Source organism: Canis lupus, chromosome 32 (assembly GCF_011100685.1).
Source record: "Canis lupus familiaris isolate Mischka breed German Shepherd chromosome 32, alternate assembly UU_Cfam_GSD_1.0, whole genome shotgun sequence".
Classification (NCBI taxonomy): Eukaryota; Metazoa; Chordata; class Mammalia; order Carnivora; family Canidae; genus Canis; species Canis lupus.
In genome coordinates this window covers 29,554,758-29,572,383 of record NC_049253.1, presented here as the reverse complement: position 1 = coordinate 29,572,383, position 17,626 = coordinate 29,554,758, and the positions used below count along the sequence as shown (strand labels likewise).

At 45.5% G+C, this 17,626-nt stretch overlaps 1 protein-coding gene across 1 annotated transcript in view; it reads left to right on the top strand.

The window, feature by feature from the left end:
• The first annotated feature begins 9,010 nt into the window (after window positions 1–9,010).
• The window catches only part of AFF1 (AF4/FMR2 family member 1), a 197,149-nt gene continuing 188,533 nt past the window's right edge, over window positions 9,011–17,626 (top strand). The window contains exon 1 of the mRNA XM_038582193.1: window positions 9,011–9,172. The gene's annotated coding sequence lies outside the window, so the exon portion shown is untranslated. The remainder of the gene's footprint in view (window positions 9,173–17,626) is intronic.

Genomic DNA, 17,626 nt, shown 5'->3' with positions numbered 1-17,626 from the left:
TCAGCAGCTGAGCATCTGCCTTTGGCCTAGGGCGTGATCCCAGGGTCCTGGGACGGAGTCCCACATCGGGCTCCCCATGGGGAGCTTGCTTCTCCCTCTGCCTATGTCTCTGCCTCTCTCTGTGTCTCTCATGAATAAATAAATAAAATCTAAACAAAACAAAACAAAAGATGAAAAGAGAGCATTCTAGCTAAAGGGAAAGGAGACAGTATAGGCAAAGAAGTGCTTGGGTGGCTTAGCTTGTTAAACAACGAACTCTTGATTTCAGCTCAGGTCCTCATCTCAGGGTTATGAGTTCAAGTCTCACGCTGGGCTCTATTGCTGGGCATAGAGCCTTCTTAAAAGCATAAGTAAATTTGTTAAAAGAAAAGAAGAGAAACCTTATAAGCAAAGATATAAAAGCGAAAATTAAGGGTAGATTTCCAGGAGAGTGAAATATTTAACAAAGTGAAGCTGGAAAGACTAAGAACTCTTTAGGGAAGTCTGGGGTCTAGAATGGGGAGTCAGTGCTTCACTCTCTTTGCAATTGCCAGATATGTCACATGACCAGAGATACACTTTAGGAGGACCCATCTGGCAGCATTGTGAAGAACACACTAAAGAGAGAAGACAGAGGAGGGATGGAGAACAGTTCAGAGGCTACTGGAACAGTGAAATACAAAGGAGTTAACTCAGTGTGGGGATGGAAGCTCAGAGAGACAATGCAGCTTGACAGTCATTGTACTTGGTCTACATCCCAGCTCCACAGTATCCTAACTGTGGGATCCTAAGCAAGTTGTTCAGTCTTTCTGAATTTCAGTCTCTTTGTCTGTAAAACATGATGATTCAGTGAGGATCCAATTAGGAAAATAACACTCATGCCGGGTAATTCAATAGAATTTAATAAGGGAAGACAGTCTTACAGACAAAAGAGCTGAAAGACCAGACAGGGGATTAAGCAACTGCAGGAAGCAATGGACTCTTCCAAGCCTGGAACTAAGTGAAGATAGTGCTACCGGAGCCCAGGAGACAGAGCTGTCAATCAGGACCTGTGGGAGCTAGAGGTAGGGAGGAGGTGCAGCCACTGGGTCAGAGCCATGCCCAAAGCAGAAAGAGAAGAGAAACATTCTGGAGTCTCCTCTCTCTCTTCCTTTCCTCCAGTCTCCTCCCAGTAACATCCATTGGCCAAACCTAGACAGAAGTCAGATTCCCAGCAAAGAAACCTGGGAAGGTGATTTGCAAGAATCAACCCCTTGTGATTCACTACTGAATAGAGGAAGAGCAGGGACTGAATTTGAGGCAAACAAGCAACTGAGCAGCACACATGGGTATATAATGGGGGGTTACTGTGAATAGCTCAGTTGAGACTACACACTGGGCCACCACAATCAGTGCCTGGTCAGGGACTATTTTGGCTGGCTTTCTTTCTTTCTTTCTTTCTTTCTTTCTTTCTTTCTTTCTTTCTTTCTTTCTTTCTTTCTAGATTTTATATTTTTATTCATGAGAGACACACAAAGAGAGGCACAGTACACAGGCAGAGGGAGAAGCAGGCTCCCTGTGGGGATCCTGATATGGGACTCTATCCTAGGACCCCAGGATCATGCCCTGAGCCAAAGGCAGATGCTCAGCCCCTGAGCCACTGATGCGCCCCTTTCTTACCCCTCTGTCCTCATCTTTTCTAATTTTCCTCTTAATTTTGGACATATTGAAGTATTTCTAGCTTTTAAACTTCACTGTGAACTCTTGTCACTTTGTGACTTGTGCATATTTAGCTCCCTTTGCCCACACAGCATTGTGCCCTTTCCCAATGACTCACATTTCTCCAAATCCCTCTTTCTCTTTGTTATTATCCTAGTTCTGCCTCTGGCTGGATGTCTTCCCTGAGTCCCTCAATGTTTGTTAGATGCCCCTATCTATGCTCTGATAGCATTCTATGCATATCTCCCTCATAGCACCGGGGCAGACGTCTGACAATGATTTTATCTCTTTTAGTTTTCTACTGCTGCATAGCAAATTACCACAAACCTAGCAGTAAAAAACAACACACATTGGGGACACCTGGGTGGCTCGGTGGCTGAGCATCTGCCTTTGGCTCAGATCATGATCCCGGGGGCCTGGGATCTAGTGCTGCATCAGCTCCCTGCAGGGAGCCTGATTCTCCCTCTGCCTGTGTCTCTGCCTCTGTGTGTCTCTCATAAATGAATAAAATCTTAAAAAAAAAAAAAACCCACAACACACATTTATTACTTTATAGTTTCTGTAACTAAGAGGGCAACATGCCCTCTGCACAGGATCTTACCAGGCTGGATTCAAGGTGTTGGCCAGCTGTATCCCTGTCTACAGGCTTGATCAAGGAAAGTTCCACTTCCAAGTTTCCTTGGCAGAATTCATTTACTGCAGCTGTATGACTAAGGTTCCTATTTTATTGCCAGCTGGTGGCCAAAGACCACTCGAAGTTCCCCAAAGATACTTTCAGGATCTTGTTGTATGGCCTGCTCTCCAACATGGAGAGCTTCTGCTCTAGCTTCAAATATCTTTGTCTTCCATCTCCTCAGGCCCCTAGATCCCCTTTTAAAAAAAGAGCTCACCTGATTAGGTTGGACTCACCTGCATTCAAGGAGAGAAAAATTAAATAGCAAATACACACCAAGACTGGTAATCTTCGAGGCCGTTTAGATTTCTGCCTTCCGTACTCTCTTGCTAGATGTGAACTGGTCAAAGACAAGGCTAGTCTCTTATTTGTCATTATATCCCAGAATTGAACAGAATTAGTACCTGACCTCTAATAGCTATTCAGTGAAAGAATGAATACAACAAAAAAAGGAAGGGAACTTGTAGCAGAGGGGGATATTTATTTATTTTTTTAAAAAATTTTTATTTATTAAAAAAAAAAATTTTTATTTATTTATTCATGATAAACACAGAGAGAGAGAGAGAGACAGGCAGAGGGAGAAGCAGGCTCCATGCAGGGAGCCCCATGTGGGACTCGATCCCGAGACTCCAGGATCACGTCCTGGGCCAAAGGGAGGCGCTAAATCGCTGAGCCACCCAGGGATCTCAGAGGGGGATATTTAAATGCAAAGTTAAATATGACTTGGTAGGTAATGAACATTCAAACCGGAATCCTGGGTCTATCATAGTATCATTTTAAAAAGTTGAAAATCAGGGATCCCTGGGTGGCGCAGTGGTTTAGCGCCTGCCTTTGGCCCAGGGCGCGATCCTGGAGACCCGGGATCGAATCCCACGTCGGGCTCCCGGTGCATGGAGCCTGCTTCTCCCTCCTCCTGTGTCTCTGCCTCTCTCTCAATCTCTGTGTCTATCATGAATAAATAAATAAATAAATCTTTAAAAAAAATAGGAAGAATTGGATTGCCTGGGTTGTGGAAGAATGGGTGGATAGAAATAGTATGTTATTTCATACTTCCTATACTGAGTTTGTTTTGCCTATGGTACAACCATATGGAAATTTCCTGACTATCATAAATTAAAAAAAAAAGATTTTATTTATTTATTCATGAGAGACACACAGATAGAGGCAGAGACACAGGCAAAGGGAGAAGCAGGCTCCATGCAGGGAGCCCCACGTGAGACTCGATCCAAGGTCTCCAGGATCACGCCCTGGGCTGAAGGTGGCACTAAACTGCTGAGCCCACCTGGGCTGCCCTTATTCCTTCTTTATACATTGACTAGATAAATCCACATGTTTTCAAGAGAATTAAAGTTTTGTGTGTGAAATGTCTGATAAATTGTAGAAATCCAGTTAAATCCCTGCATTTTTTTAGAAAAAAATCTAGATATTGTGCTCACATTCTTTTGCTCCAGATTCATTGGGATTTTTCAAATTACTATTATAAATATGAAATCCATTTAACAATATTACTACGTGACTAAAAAAAACCAATATTACTACATGACTAAAAAACATTCATAATCCCCACTGGGATTGGGAAGTAGTATGTAGTAGCAATGAGTAAAAACTCATTGAAACTCAGGTTGTACTTGTGAAAAAACATAATGTCAGGTTACTTGGGACCTAAATATTTCATGATATTTTGCTAAATATTCATGATAAGATAAAGATAGTTATTTTAATTATTTTAATATTAATAATATTGCACCTAGTTCTTTTTAGAGCAAAAGACAGCAGGTTTATATTTGCATATCTGCCTCCCAGGTTGAGAGGTAAAGCTCAGAATTTCTGTGTCTGCCTACAATCTCTGCTGAGCTCGAAGCACACTTTCTTACGTGGCCCCGGGGACTATGACTGCAGCCTTACTGTCTCCTATTCATTTTCATAAGACAGTCCCAGTAGTCTGTCCAAAATGCACCTTGATTAAATATCCTACCCACTGCACTTAGGATGAAAGGAAAACTCTAGTTGCTGTGTAGGGCACTTTACCAACAGTTTCCTATTGACTTTTCCTGTCTTATATCTTATCACTGTCCCTCGTGATCTTTGCCCCAAGGTCCTACTATGCCCCTCTTTGTGTTCTTTTTGGGAACTGGCTCTTCCGCCACTTTTCTTTACCTGGTTAATGCTAAATCTTCCACCTCCCTCCTCACCATCACCTCCTCATCTACACACCTCCCAACTCCAGGTTGCTTGTTTTCTTTTACAAGTGTATACTCAGCTTTCAGTCTGGTTGGGATTTATTTACACTTTAAAGAAATTATCCCTTTGAAACATACATGCAGTAATTTTGGAGTAGTATAATTTAAACTGCTGGTCTTGCTGACAGCAGAGTTTAGAAATATTTCAGGCTGGCCAAGCAAACAGCCGTCTGTGTTGTGATACAGGCACATTTCCCACCAGTCCCCATCTTAACATTATGTTCCTGCTCCTTTGTACCATGCAGGTGCTCTGAGAATACAGCCTATGAATTTCTGAGTCCCAGGCGGTTCACCTGTTTGTCTTTAAATTTTAAGTAAAATCATGGCTGAAAATTGTCAGGTAGCATCCCAGGAGTCCTTCCATGAAGAGGCTGTTTTAAAAATACCCTTTAAAAAAGGAAAAGGAAAAAAAAAAATAAAAAAAATTAAAAAAAAAAAGGAAAAGGGCGAGTGGGGGTGGGGATCCCTGGGTGGCTCAGCGGTTTAGTGGTGCCTTTGGTCCAGGGCATGATCCTAGAGTCCCAGGAAAACAAAAAAAAAAAAAAACACAAAAAAAAGAAAAGGAACCAGAAGAAGGTGTAGCTAATAAGTCTAAATATCTGCATCTCTATTACTTTTCTTTTGTTTATGTCATAATTCTTTTCTTTTTTTAGATTTTATTTATTTATTCATGAGAGACACAGAGAGAGAGAGGCAGAAACACAAGCAGAGGGAGAAGCAGGCTCCATGCAGGGAGCCTGATGCAGGACCTGATCCCGGGTCCCCAGGATCACACCCTGGGCTGAAAGCGGCGCTAAATCACTCAGCCGTCTGGCCTGCCCTATTTATGTCATAATTCTTAAAAATTTAGATATGGTATAATACTATTTTTTTTTTAAGCCTGCTTAGGGGCACCTGAGTGTCTCAGTTGGTTAAGTATCTGACTCTTGATTTCGGCTCAGGTCATGATCTCAAGGTTGTGAGATCCGGCCCTGTGTCAGGGTCTGTGCTGGGGGTGGAGCCTGCCTAAGATTGTCTCTCTCTCAGGGTGCCTGGGTGGCTCAGCAGTTGAGTGTCTGTCTGCTTTTGGCTCAGGGAATGCCTTTGGCTCTCATGAATAAATTAAAAAAAAAAAAATTCTGTCTCTTTCCCTCTCTCCCCCTCCCTCATCCTCCCTGTAGTAATCTCTACACCAATATAGGGCTTGAACTCAGGACCTTAAGAGAAAGAGTCACATGCTTTTCTGACCAAGCCAGTCAGGTGCCTCAGAAAGGCAACTTTCTTTCTTTCTTTTTTTTTTTTTTTAAGATTTTATTTAGTTATTCATGAGAGAGAGAGAGAGAGAGAGAGGCAGAGACACAGGCAGAGGGAGATGCAGGCTCCACGCAGGGAGCTGGATGTGGGACTCAATGCTGTGCCTCCAGGAACAGGCCCTGGGCCGAAGGCGGCGCTAAACCGTTGAGCCACCCAGGCTGCCCGAGATAAGTGTTTTTAAATAACCTACCATCTTTCCGGAAATTAATCAATAGAAGTATGCATTGGAATTGGTTATTTACTTGTTTGTTTCTGCTAGGCACTGGAACCTTTGTTATTGATATGATAGGACACTGCCTTAGGAATATACTCATAAATGGAATGGACTACTCTCTGAAGCAAAATTACATTATCTTTTACAAAAAAATTCTTTGCAAAATTACATCTTTCAGCTCCAAAAGCAGAAAAATAAAATTATCAAACTTTCACTGTCAGCCTTATTTACTAAGCTAACCACAGTTTGAAGGTATTAGGAAGTAGTATGGGGTGGTAAAAAGGAACATGATAAAGGAAAAAAGTTTTAGATAGAGTGGTAAAGACCTTTAGATTATAACATATTGTTATGCGCAATATATTACAATAAAATGTAAGTTCCATAACAAAAAGGTTAAAATATTTGTTATGATTACAGTAGATACCAATGTCTATTAGAAACTTTTAAGAACTACACAAACACCCGTCTGTCAGAGGTGATTCCTGCTCAGAGATGACCTCCAAAGCTTTCATCTAGAGGCATACCAAATTTCATCAGGGACACTTTCTTTTTTTTTTAAACATTTTTTTTTTATTTTTATTTATTTATGATAGTCACAGAGAGAGAGAGAGAGAGAGAGGCAGAGACACAGGCAGAGGGAGAAGCAGGCTCCATGCACCGGGAGCCCGACGTGGGATCCGATCCCGGGTCTCCAGGATCGCGCCCTGGGCCAAAGGCAGGCGCCAAACCGCTGCGCCACCCAGGGATCCCCATCAGGGACACTTTCACCATTTTAGCTGTTAAGGTAAACCACATCGATATCATCACGGGCGCCCAGGGAGTAGAAAGAAGAGTTAGATTTTGGAAAACAATCCCTGGGAAATTAAGTAACCAAAGGTTCAATTTGGAAATGCAAATATCTATTGATTAGGTTTTCAGTCAACACCTTCATGTACACAATGAAGGAGTAAAGAGGGACAAAGCAATAGCAACAAGGAGGAGGAGGAGGGGGAGGGAGAGAAATACAGAGGGCATGAGGGGGTTCTTTTCATACATTATATTAATTTACACTTAATTTATATTACACTTGAAATGCAATCTTCTTCACCCAAATACTTTAACCTACTTTAAACCATTACCATACCACAGACCCGCTGAGCCACTCAGTGTCATCTTTCGGCATCTGTTTCAGTGAGGAAGGTGAGAAGGCCCAACGACGACTTTTGATGCTTTCTGTGTGGTCCTAGATGGAGTCGGGTAGCGTCTTGACTAGACCTCGGCTTTCGCCTCTCCTTTGGTTCTGCTTGGCAGCGCCCCTAGCCCCACGAGGACTTTCTGGCGTTGAGCTGGTGCAACGCAAAGAACCCAGAGGCTGGATTCAGGAGATGTTTCCCATGCCACTTTGTCGCTTGCGACCCTGGGCACCACGCTTAATTTTTGGCTCGTCGGTTTCATTATTTGGGGAACGGCAATAATGATGTATCTGTTTTATAAGGTTGTGAAGAGTCGGACCTGTGGGTGAAAAGCCCTTTAAAAACTGGAAAACACTCTCCAGATGTGAGTCGTTATCTCCTTTGAAGGACACAATCTGTTTCAGTTGTATAGGAAATTGCAGAAAGAAGGCTCCTCGACACTTAGAACTTGACCCTGAGCTGAATCTCTGTAAAACGGAAGCAAGCACCCCCACATCAGCCGGGGGCAGGGTCACCCACGCTGCCCGGGCGGTCGCTGCAGTATCCGTCCGCGGCGGCCGCTCCCCCTCGATCCTCCCACAGGTTTCCCGAGGAGGGCGGCGAGGTTCCTAGCTGCTTGGGTGGTGCCAGCCAGAGGGCGTGGGCTGGGCGGATCCGCGTGGGCTGCAGGGCTGCAGGGGGGCGGGGCCGCGGGGCTGCGGGGCGGGGCTGCGGGCGGGGCTGCGGGGCGGGGCTGCGGGGCGGGGCTGCAGGGCGGGGCGGGGCTGCGGGGCTGCCGGGCACGGGCTGCAGGGCGGGGCTGCAGGGCGGGGCGGGGCTGCGGAGCTGCGGGGCGGGGGCTGCGGGGCGGAGCTACAGGGCGGGGCGGGGCTACCGGGCAGGGCTGCAGGGCGGGGCTGCGGGGCGGGGCGGGTCTGCGGGTCTGCGGGGAGGGGCTGCAGGGCGGGGCTGCGGGTCTGCGGGGCGGGTCGGGTCTGCGGGGCGGGTCTGCGGGGCTGCGGGGCGGGTCTGCGGGGCTGCGGGGCGGGGCGGGTCTGCAGGGCGGGGCTGCGGGTCTGCGGGGCGGGTCGGGTCTGCGGGGCGGGTCTGCGGGGCTGCGGGGCGGGGCGGGTCTGCAGGGCGGGGCTGCGGGGCTGCGGGGCGCGGCGGGTCTGCAGGGCGGGGCTGCGGGGCTGCGGGGCGGGGCGGGTCTGCAGGGCGGGGCTGCGGGGCTGCGGGGCGGGTCTGCAGGGCGGGGCTGCGGGGCTGCGGGGCTGCGGGGCGGGTCTGCAGGGCGGGGCTGCGGGGCTGCGGGGGCGGGTCTGCAGGGCGGGTCTGCGGGGCTGCGGGGCGGGGCTGTAGGGCGGGGCTGCGGGGCTGCGGGGCGGGGCTGTAGGGCGGGGCTGCGGGGCTGCGGGGCGGGTCTGCAGGGCGGGGCTGCGGGGCTGCGGGGCGGGTCTGCAGGGCGGGTCTGCGGGGCTGCGGGGCGGGTCTGCAGGGCGGGGCTGCGGGGCTGCGGGGCGGGTCTGCAGGGCGGGGCTGCGGGGCGGCGGGGCGGGTCTGCAGGGCGGGGCTGCGGGGCTGCGGGGCGGGCCTACGGGGCGGGGCGGGCTCTCCAGAGGAGGGCGTGGCCTCGCCTCCCGGGCGTCCCGGCGCAGCCCGCGCGCGGAGCTTGGGAGCCAGCGAGCGGACTGGCGCGCGTCCCCTGCGCCCTCGGCCGCCGCCTGCGCGCGTCGCGGGCGCAGCTGCGTTTTGGGCCCCGCGGGCGGCGAGCCCAGGCCGGTGCGAGCCGCCTCGGGATCCCGGGAGCACGCGTTCGCCTGCGCTCTCCGCGCCCGCGCCCCTTCCCCACCGCAACAGGTCCGGGGAAGGCGGAGGTGGCGAGGGCGCACGACTCGAGACTGGAGGAGCCAGGGGCAGGAAGGTGAGCGGAGCCCCGTGCGCCCCGGGCCGGGGTCAGCCTCGCTGGGAGCGCCGCAGCCGCCGGCTGCTGGGACGCCCAGCCCTCCCCGCCTTGCTGCCTGCTTCCCAGCACCGCTGACTCAAGTAGCTGGCGTTCCCACTTTTCCGGTGGGAACCTTCGGGGGGGAACGGGGAAAGAGACGCGGAGCTCGCGTCGCCCTTATTTGCAAATCCCAGGCAGATAGAGCCTAGAAAAACTGGGGGAGGAGCGGTGGGAACCACAGGAAGAGCCCAGACCCATTTTCTTTCCCCACTCCCCCAAATCAGACATCTGCTGGTGCGCCCCGCGTTTTGCGGAAGGATGTTGGGTTTTGGAACCTGGCGTCGGGATTGCGTAATACAAGTGTCCCAGAAGTTTCTCGGGGAGTAAACCAGGGGCTTTTCTCTCTTCCAACCCGCGTCCTCCAGTCCTCGTCATTGTCACCCCTCCCCCTTGCGTCTAGCTGAGCTAATTTGGTGGTTCCAACCCAGTCTAATTGCGATTGGGAGGGAGGCTCGTGGCGGTGGTCCGCAGCCTCGAGGGAGGGAGGGGAAAGTTGGAGGCACCTCCTGAGACTTGCCCCTGGGGCGCCGGGGGACGGCCTCTGCAGAACGTGGAACTGGTGAATTTCTCATAGTTTTTTCCGCCGGTATCTGGTCCTCCTGTGACTGCTGCTTTCGACCCCTCCGACGTTGCAAGCGCAGGGTCATCGAATTAAAAAGGAGCTGGAGAGTTGTGTGAGTCGTAGCTACCTCAGCGTAACGGTAGTTACATTAATGAATCTGCCAGGGACCTTCGGGCGTCTTGATAGTTGCTCACTAGGTTGGTCTTCCAGGAGTTTCTACGCTCACTTACTCCCCATTATTGTCATGCAAATCGTCCCTGGAAGGCCTTTGGCTTTGGAGGTGGAGAGGTGTCCGCATCTTCCGGGAGCTAGTCTGTTGCGGGGGGCGGGGAGGGGGGTGCGGGGGGTGCGAGAGGCGCTTGCACAGCATGTTTTGCTGTTTTTTAAAGTGTGGGATGGGGCAGTTTTAACCCAGTGGGTGCACGCTGAGAGCTGTGAGTGGGGGGTGACCTATCATCAAGGAACCCGACAGATTTAAAACCTTAAAGGCGAAACCATGATTAAGGCGAAGACTTAGTGTGTTCCCTGGGACGGTTGCAAAGTGGAAAAAAAGCTCAAAAATTAAGACACAGAAACATCAGGCGAGGGAGAGGCCTGAGCAGTGTGGGGGATTTTGCTTGTGAAAGATTATTTCAGAGCAAAGACATGCAGAGTTCGTGGAAGGTAGGCAAAGGTGGGATATTTCTGGAGCTACGTGTGTCAGACTCCGGGTGGAGATAGAAGGCACGGAAAAGAAAAAAAGGCCTTTGGACTGTGAATCCAGTTCTGCTCAGAGGCTTGAGAATACCTAGGCATGGCCCTGTTTCAGTGTTTACTTCCTCTGTCTAATGTATTTCCTTAGCTTGCCTTTCATCTTCAGTGGAAAGTATTCCTTGAGTGGATAATCTGGAAATAAATTCGCAGGAGAGTTGAAAATTCTGGATGATTCCGGTGCTTTAATTTAAAGGTGTTGTCTCTTTCTTGCCAATGTCAGAAAATACTGTTTTTGAAGATAAATATGCAGAAAAGGAATGTAGAATATTAAAGAATGACCCAAGAGAATGGAGACTAGGAGAGAAAGCAAGAGAATAACTCATAATACTAGTTGTGTGAAACTAGAGAAACCAATTTGAGTTTAGCTAAATAGAGAGAGAACCACAGAAGGGACTCGAGATCTTTAAGACAAAGAGGTATTGAAGGGTGGGACACAAGGCTTTGAAAAAAATGAGTTTAGGTGCACTTAGTGGCTTAGTCAGTGGTGTCCAACTCTTGATGTCACCTCAGGTCTCGATCTCAGGGTTCTGAGATCAAGCCCCTCGTTGGGCTCCCTGCTGGCTCTGGAGCCTACTTAAAGAAAAGGAGTTTAAATTTTGGGGGCTTCTCCTCTTTTTCTTAAATTTTTCTAAATATAACATACAGGGATGATGAGATTGGGGGTGTAGGACTTGTTAGTGTGAATGAACTTTATGCTTTCCACCTGCGGAAAGAAAATGAACTGTTATTTATCAGAGTTAATATGTTTTATTCATTCGTTGTAGTGGCTTTGACATTTGTGATTTGCTTAATTCTTCAACTTTGTAAAAATACAATTTTGAAGAATCACAGTGTGTTAAATTAGAATACAAAAATCAGAGACTGTGAATTTATGGTCAGAAAAGCCCAGTGATTTTAAACATTGCTTTCTCTTGCAAAATGCGGAGTATGCATGCATTTTTTGCCACCAGAAGTCACTGTTTCACTGTGGGGTTATAAAACTAACTACTTTGAGGTAGTTAAGACTACATCAAAACTGGCTGTCTCTGTCTCTCCTATTTCCTATCTGGTTTGAATTTTGAAGGAGTGCATTGAGCTAACAGTTACTGCTTTATTAACTAAGATTCTCAGTTGGATTTTGGATTAAATTTGGTTTTCATTTTTAAAAAAATTATTTATTTTTGCAAGAGGGGAGAGAGAAAGGAAGCAGATTCCCCACTGAGCAGGGAGCCCAATGCTGGGCTGGATCATAACCCCAGCAGAAGGCAGATGCCCAACCAGCTGAGCCACCCAGGTACTGTTGGATTAAATTTGGAAGAGTACTCTTCAATTAAGTTACATAATGAGTTGCATGTTTGAATGTCCATAATTCACTGTAGCTATGTGATTGTTCAGTTGGAGTTATAGTGCCTTGAGTTACTAGATGGGTAAAAAAATTAAGTTTAGAAAAGGCAAACTTGTTTTCAATATCGCTTTCCTTTCTTTCCAATTTAAAAAAAAAATTATTTTAGAGAGTGTGTGTGCGCACAAGCAGGAGGGGCAGAGGAAGAGGGAGAGAGAATCTCAAGTGGATTATGTGCTCAGTCTGGAGCTGGGTGCAATGCTTGATTCCATAACCCTGAGATCACAACCTGAGCTGAAGTTGGTCACTTAATCAACTGCATCACCCAGGCACCCCTCAATATTTTTAAGAAGCAAGTGAAAGGAGTTTCATACTCAACTGTAATTTGTGTTTTCATCAAACAAATTTCCATGGTCATTTATGAAGTTAATTGGCTGTTACAAATTTTAAGGTGGACTTATGCATTCACTTTTTAAAAGGTAGGGCCAATTTATGATAAATATTTTGATCGTTATAAGATGCAGGGAACAATGTACCTTGCAGGTGTCTCTGAAAGTATGAAACATAGTTGGGATAGTGTCCTTACTATTAAAGCCTTGCACTGAAAGCTGACCTTCAACTTGAATTTATTTGCCAACTTAGATATGTCTGTTGAAGCTGAAAGCTTGTGAAGTTCCCGATTTCAAGAACTTTAGATTATTAACTAATTTTTCAGGACACTGAGAAAGTATGTTGGAGAGAGTAAATTAAGGAACTGCATTCACATAAATACACAAAGTTTTGTAAATTATATTTTCCTCATAAATTCTGTTCCCAAACAATACTTAATTGGCTGAAATTTTCTAGCTGTCTTTCTCTTTTTTATACACAGTAGTGGTTTATTTAATATTTGCTGACTTGAATCTCAGATTTCATTAAAAGAGACTGCATAAACCCTGTAATCCATTTATTAAAAGTCTACCACAGTGCAGAAGTAAATGTGAAATATGTAGTTCTTTGTAGGTACGCATCCTTTATTCCTGACTATTGATGTATGTACAACAGATTATTGTAGACTTGAATCTCTGAGGTTCTAAGGCTATGGGGTTGCTAATAGGAGTTTCTGTTTTATGCCTTAGGATAGAACTCCTTCAGTAGTGTTCTCCAGAGGAAGAAAATCAGCTGATTTTCTTAAATTAGCTGGCCCATTTTAAACATGACTAAGGATTTCTTGTTAGAGTGACTTTTTCTTATTAAAAGGCTGAAATTATTGTGATAAGTGGAGCCCAGAGGAGTCAATTACATCACTGATATAATACCTCATATTCATTCCTTATACCTCATAAGTACTGGCATAAAGTAAGCCAGGCAGTACTTTAAGCTTTGCAGAGACTGTGATAATGCCATGATCAAGAAAAAGAAAGAGCTCATGCAGGTGGACTTAATATTCATGTAGCATAAAAGCCATTTGAAAGCAACAGCTTTCAAATAATGTATCATTTAAGCCTAATTGCAGCTCTAAAGTTGGAGTTCATTTTCCATTTTAAAATCAGGAAATTGAGTTGAAGAAGTTAAGTGACTTGACTCTGTGACTCAAAGCCTGGTGCCCTTTCCACTATGGTACACTGAGTTGGCTTTGTTGATATGTGGTTTCCTGTTTTTCAAGAATTACAGCTTGACTCTAAAATATAAATAGTGTTTCTCCTTGGCTAAGTAATTCTTTCTGATCATTATGGGAATAAAAAAGCAGGTATTTTCATTTAGCATTCTGGATATATTATTTGTGACTCCAAAGGAAAATATTATGTAGGCCTACAAAAAGGGCATGTGATGTTTATTTGTACCATATAAAGATCCTTACCTTCTAAAAGAATTATATACAAGGGCTTATGAACCATCTCCCTTAGTGTTTGAAATCTGTTCAAGTTATGAAAGGTCAGTCACATTCCTATGTGAATCAGAATATACCCATATCATTTCCTTCAATCTTATAGATTCAGTGAATATATGCAGTATAGCAGTGGTTTTCAAACTTATTGTCAGAATCTTATGGAAGACTTGTTAAAACACGTCTACCCTGCCCACACACCCAGATTTTTGATTCAGTAGGTCTGGGGTAATGCCCAATAATTTGCAATTATAACATGTTCACAGGTGATGTTGATGGTGCTAGTTCTGGAACTACACTATGAGAACTACTGCCATTTAGCAGAGACTTTAAAAATTTTAAAGCATGGTTATCGAGCCAGACAGCTTGGGCTTAAATCTTGCATTTGTCGCCTACTAGCTATCACACCTTCGCAAATTACTTAACTTTTTGTCAAAAACTGAAGGCTCTGAGATTTACCCTACTTTCAAGCTAACAAGTTAACCTGCCACAGTTTCATGAGCTCTTGGGAATGACTTTATTACTCATAATAATAGCTATTGCCAGAGTATCAACATTTTCTTACACTGGTTCCTTAAGCCCCAGTTTCCAAAGCGAGATGTCGAGAGAGTCATGACACCTGAGAAAAAAATGAGTTGCATTACAGGAAAGGAATCCTGGGCTTATGGAATCCTAAACTTTTATAATGGGCGGTAAGTATGCCTGCCCTTTGCTCCAGAGAGGGAGACATTATTTTGTTTATACTGCACCGTAAACATGTTGCCCTGTGCTGTAGGAGACACAATCTCTATTTTCCAAGGCTGTTCTCTATACGAACATCTTTGAAGACTGTCTAGAACAAATGCAGTTGGTGCCTCTGCTTGTACCATACGCAGAAATGCCATGGACCGATGGAGAACTGGCTTCTATCACTTTTCCATTCCCTTACAACATGGGGTTAATAAGACTTATTCTTGGGCAGCCTGGGTGGCTCAGCAGTTTAGCGAAGCCTTCAGCCCAGGGCGACACCTTCAGCCCAGGGCATGATCCTGGAGACCCAGGATGGAGTCCCATGTTGGGCTCCCTGCATTGCATCGAGCCTGCTTCTCCCTCTGCCTGTGTCTCCTGTGTCTCTCCCTCTCCCTCTCTGTGTTTCTCATGAATAAATCTTTAAAAAGAAAAAAAAAGACTTACTCTTTTTTTATTTTATTCATTCATGAGAGACAGAGAGGCAGGATCCATACAGGGAACCTGATGTGGGACTTGATCCCAGGACTCCAGGATCACACCCTGGGCCGAATGCAGGTGCTAAACTGCTGAGCCAGCCACCCAGGGATCCTCATTCTTTTTTTTTTTTTTAAGATTTTATTATTTATTTATTCATGAGATACAGAGAGAGAGAGAGAGAGAGAGAGAGAGAGAGAGAGAGGCAGAGACACAGGAGACACAGGCAGAGGGAGAAGCAGGCTCCATGCAGGGAGCCCGACGTGGGACTCAATTCCAGGTCTCCAGGATCAGGCCCTGGACTGAAGGTGGTGCTAAACCGCTGAGCCCCCCGGCCTTCCCTGGGACCCTCCTCATTCTTAATAAGATCTTCCTTACTGGGTAATTGAGCAGATTAAAGATACTAAAATTTGTCAGGTACTTGGAGCAGAACAATATATGCTACATAAATAGTTCTTGTTATTACTCCTGAAGGAAAATGTGTGTGTGTTTAATGGTATTACTTTATAAGATGAATAAAGCAATTATTGAGTATCCCTAACTTTGAGTTTGTTCCAAGGAACTTCTTTAATGAGTCTAAATTTTAAAATGGGATAATGCATTATTTTACCAGCCCATGGGGAATGAAACTTTTACTACCAATATTCATGTATTCTTTCATGTTTCTCTGCCTCATTATGATTATATAGAACATGTGACTAATTCTGGGGGTCCCTGGCCAGCTCAGTCCAATGAGCACCTGACTCTTGAAGAGTATGCAACTCTTGATTTCAGGGTCATGAGTTTGTGCCCCACGTTAGGTGTAGAGATTACTTAAAAAAAAACAAACAAACAACATAAATTTTTATTTTTAAAAATTTTTTAAAGATTATTTATGTATTTGAGAGAGAGGTAGCATGAAGTGGGGGGAGGAGCAGAGGGAAAAGAGAAGCAGACTCCTTGCTGAGCAGGGAGCTTGATGTGGGTCTTGATCCCAGGACCTCAAGATCATGACCTGAGCCAAAGGCAGACCCTTAGCCAACCAAGCCACCCAGGAGCCCCCTGTAAACTTTAAACAACAGTAACAACAACAAAAAGTCATGTGATTAATTCTGTACAGTGGGCTCTCTGTGGGAGTAACATGCATTTCTGAGCTAAAGCATTTAAGTGGCTCTTGTGAGGCCCTCCAGCTCTCTTTTACTATGGCAGACCCTGAAGCTCCGTTTTGAGATAGTGGAGATTCCAACAGTTTGGGTTTCTCAACGTGGAGAAAAGCTCGTTGCCTTCTTTCCTACCCTAACACACCAATATACAGTGGATATAAAGAGTATGAAATAAACCTTTGTTCTGACAGGACACTGAGATTTTGAGGTTAATTTGCCACTGCAGAATAACCTGGACTAAACTCACTATATTCCAGTGTCTGTATATAAATATAATACCTGTGAGAAACTTGACTATTATTTTAAAATATAGGCTCTGGGTGTATATATATGTGGAGCTAGACTAGGAGCTTTCATTCTGTCGAGACAATATGAGCAGTTAAAATTTATTTATTGTACATGAAGTAATTTCAGATGGTAAGTGCTATGAAAAATAAGTTTGGTCAGCACTGTTATTTTCCTACCCAATGCCCATTCCCATTTTTGCTGTTGTTGTTGTTAAAAGAACCTTAATTGTGTGTGGGACTACATTGTACCTAGCCTTAGGTGATAGATCATGCTTGTTCTTAGCCAGTGCTGATAACTTGTATCCTAATTTACCTGCCTCCCCTACAGTAACTTTAGGAGACCATGGGACCTAGCTGTGATTTTTGATAGACAAAGTCTTAGGGAAGGATTTTCCTTTGCTGACAAAAGGAGAAAGATGTGGCTGGCATCTTTCTGCCTTAGATGTAGGTAAGATAGCTGGTAACAGCAGTAACCTTTTTGTACCACGAGATGACAGGCATAAAGACAATATGCTAAAGGGGCACCTGGGTGGCTCAGTTGGTTAATCATCTGCCAGCTCAGGTCATGATCCCAGGGTCTGGGATCCAGCCCTGTATCAGGCTATTTCTATTTTGCAGTGTAGCCAGCCTCATCAAAGCCCGGACTTACCCATTTGAATTTTGCACTGACTATATTATCTAGGTATCTGGTTGGCCTGTGGCTGCACTTCATGATAAAGTGGATTTGAACTACCTGGTGGCTCTTCATAAAATGCAGATTTTCCTCATGTACTGTGATGTCTGATACAAAGCAATTTGCTAGTTTAATGACTAAACATAGTCTGGTGTATGTGGTCTTTCTCATCTTCTAGTATCTTTAAAGATGAATCCTAAGAACTTGGACATTCACAATAAAGGAATTTTCCTTTAAAAAAAAAAAAAAAAAAGCAGTGAGGAGCCTGCTTCTCCCTCTCCCTCCCCTCCTCACTCGTGTTTTCTCATATCCCTCTCTCAAATACATAAATAAAATGTTAAAAAAAAAAAAAAAGATAACAAGCTGAATACAGCAGAGTAGAGCCAGAGTTCTTGATGGCCTCATTGAACAGCTTAAACTATACCATCTTCTTCTGAACTTGCTATGAAAGTATAAACTTATATTAATTAAGCAGTTGTGGGGCCCCTGGGTGGCTCGGCGGTTTAGCGCCTGCCTTCGGCCCAGGGCATGATCCTAGAGTTCCAGGATCAAGTCCCACATTGGG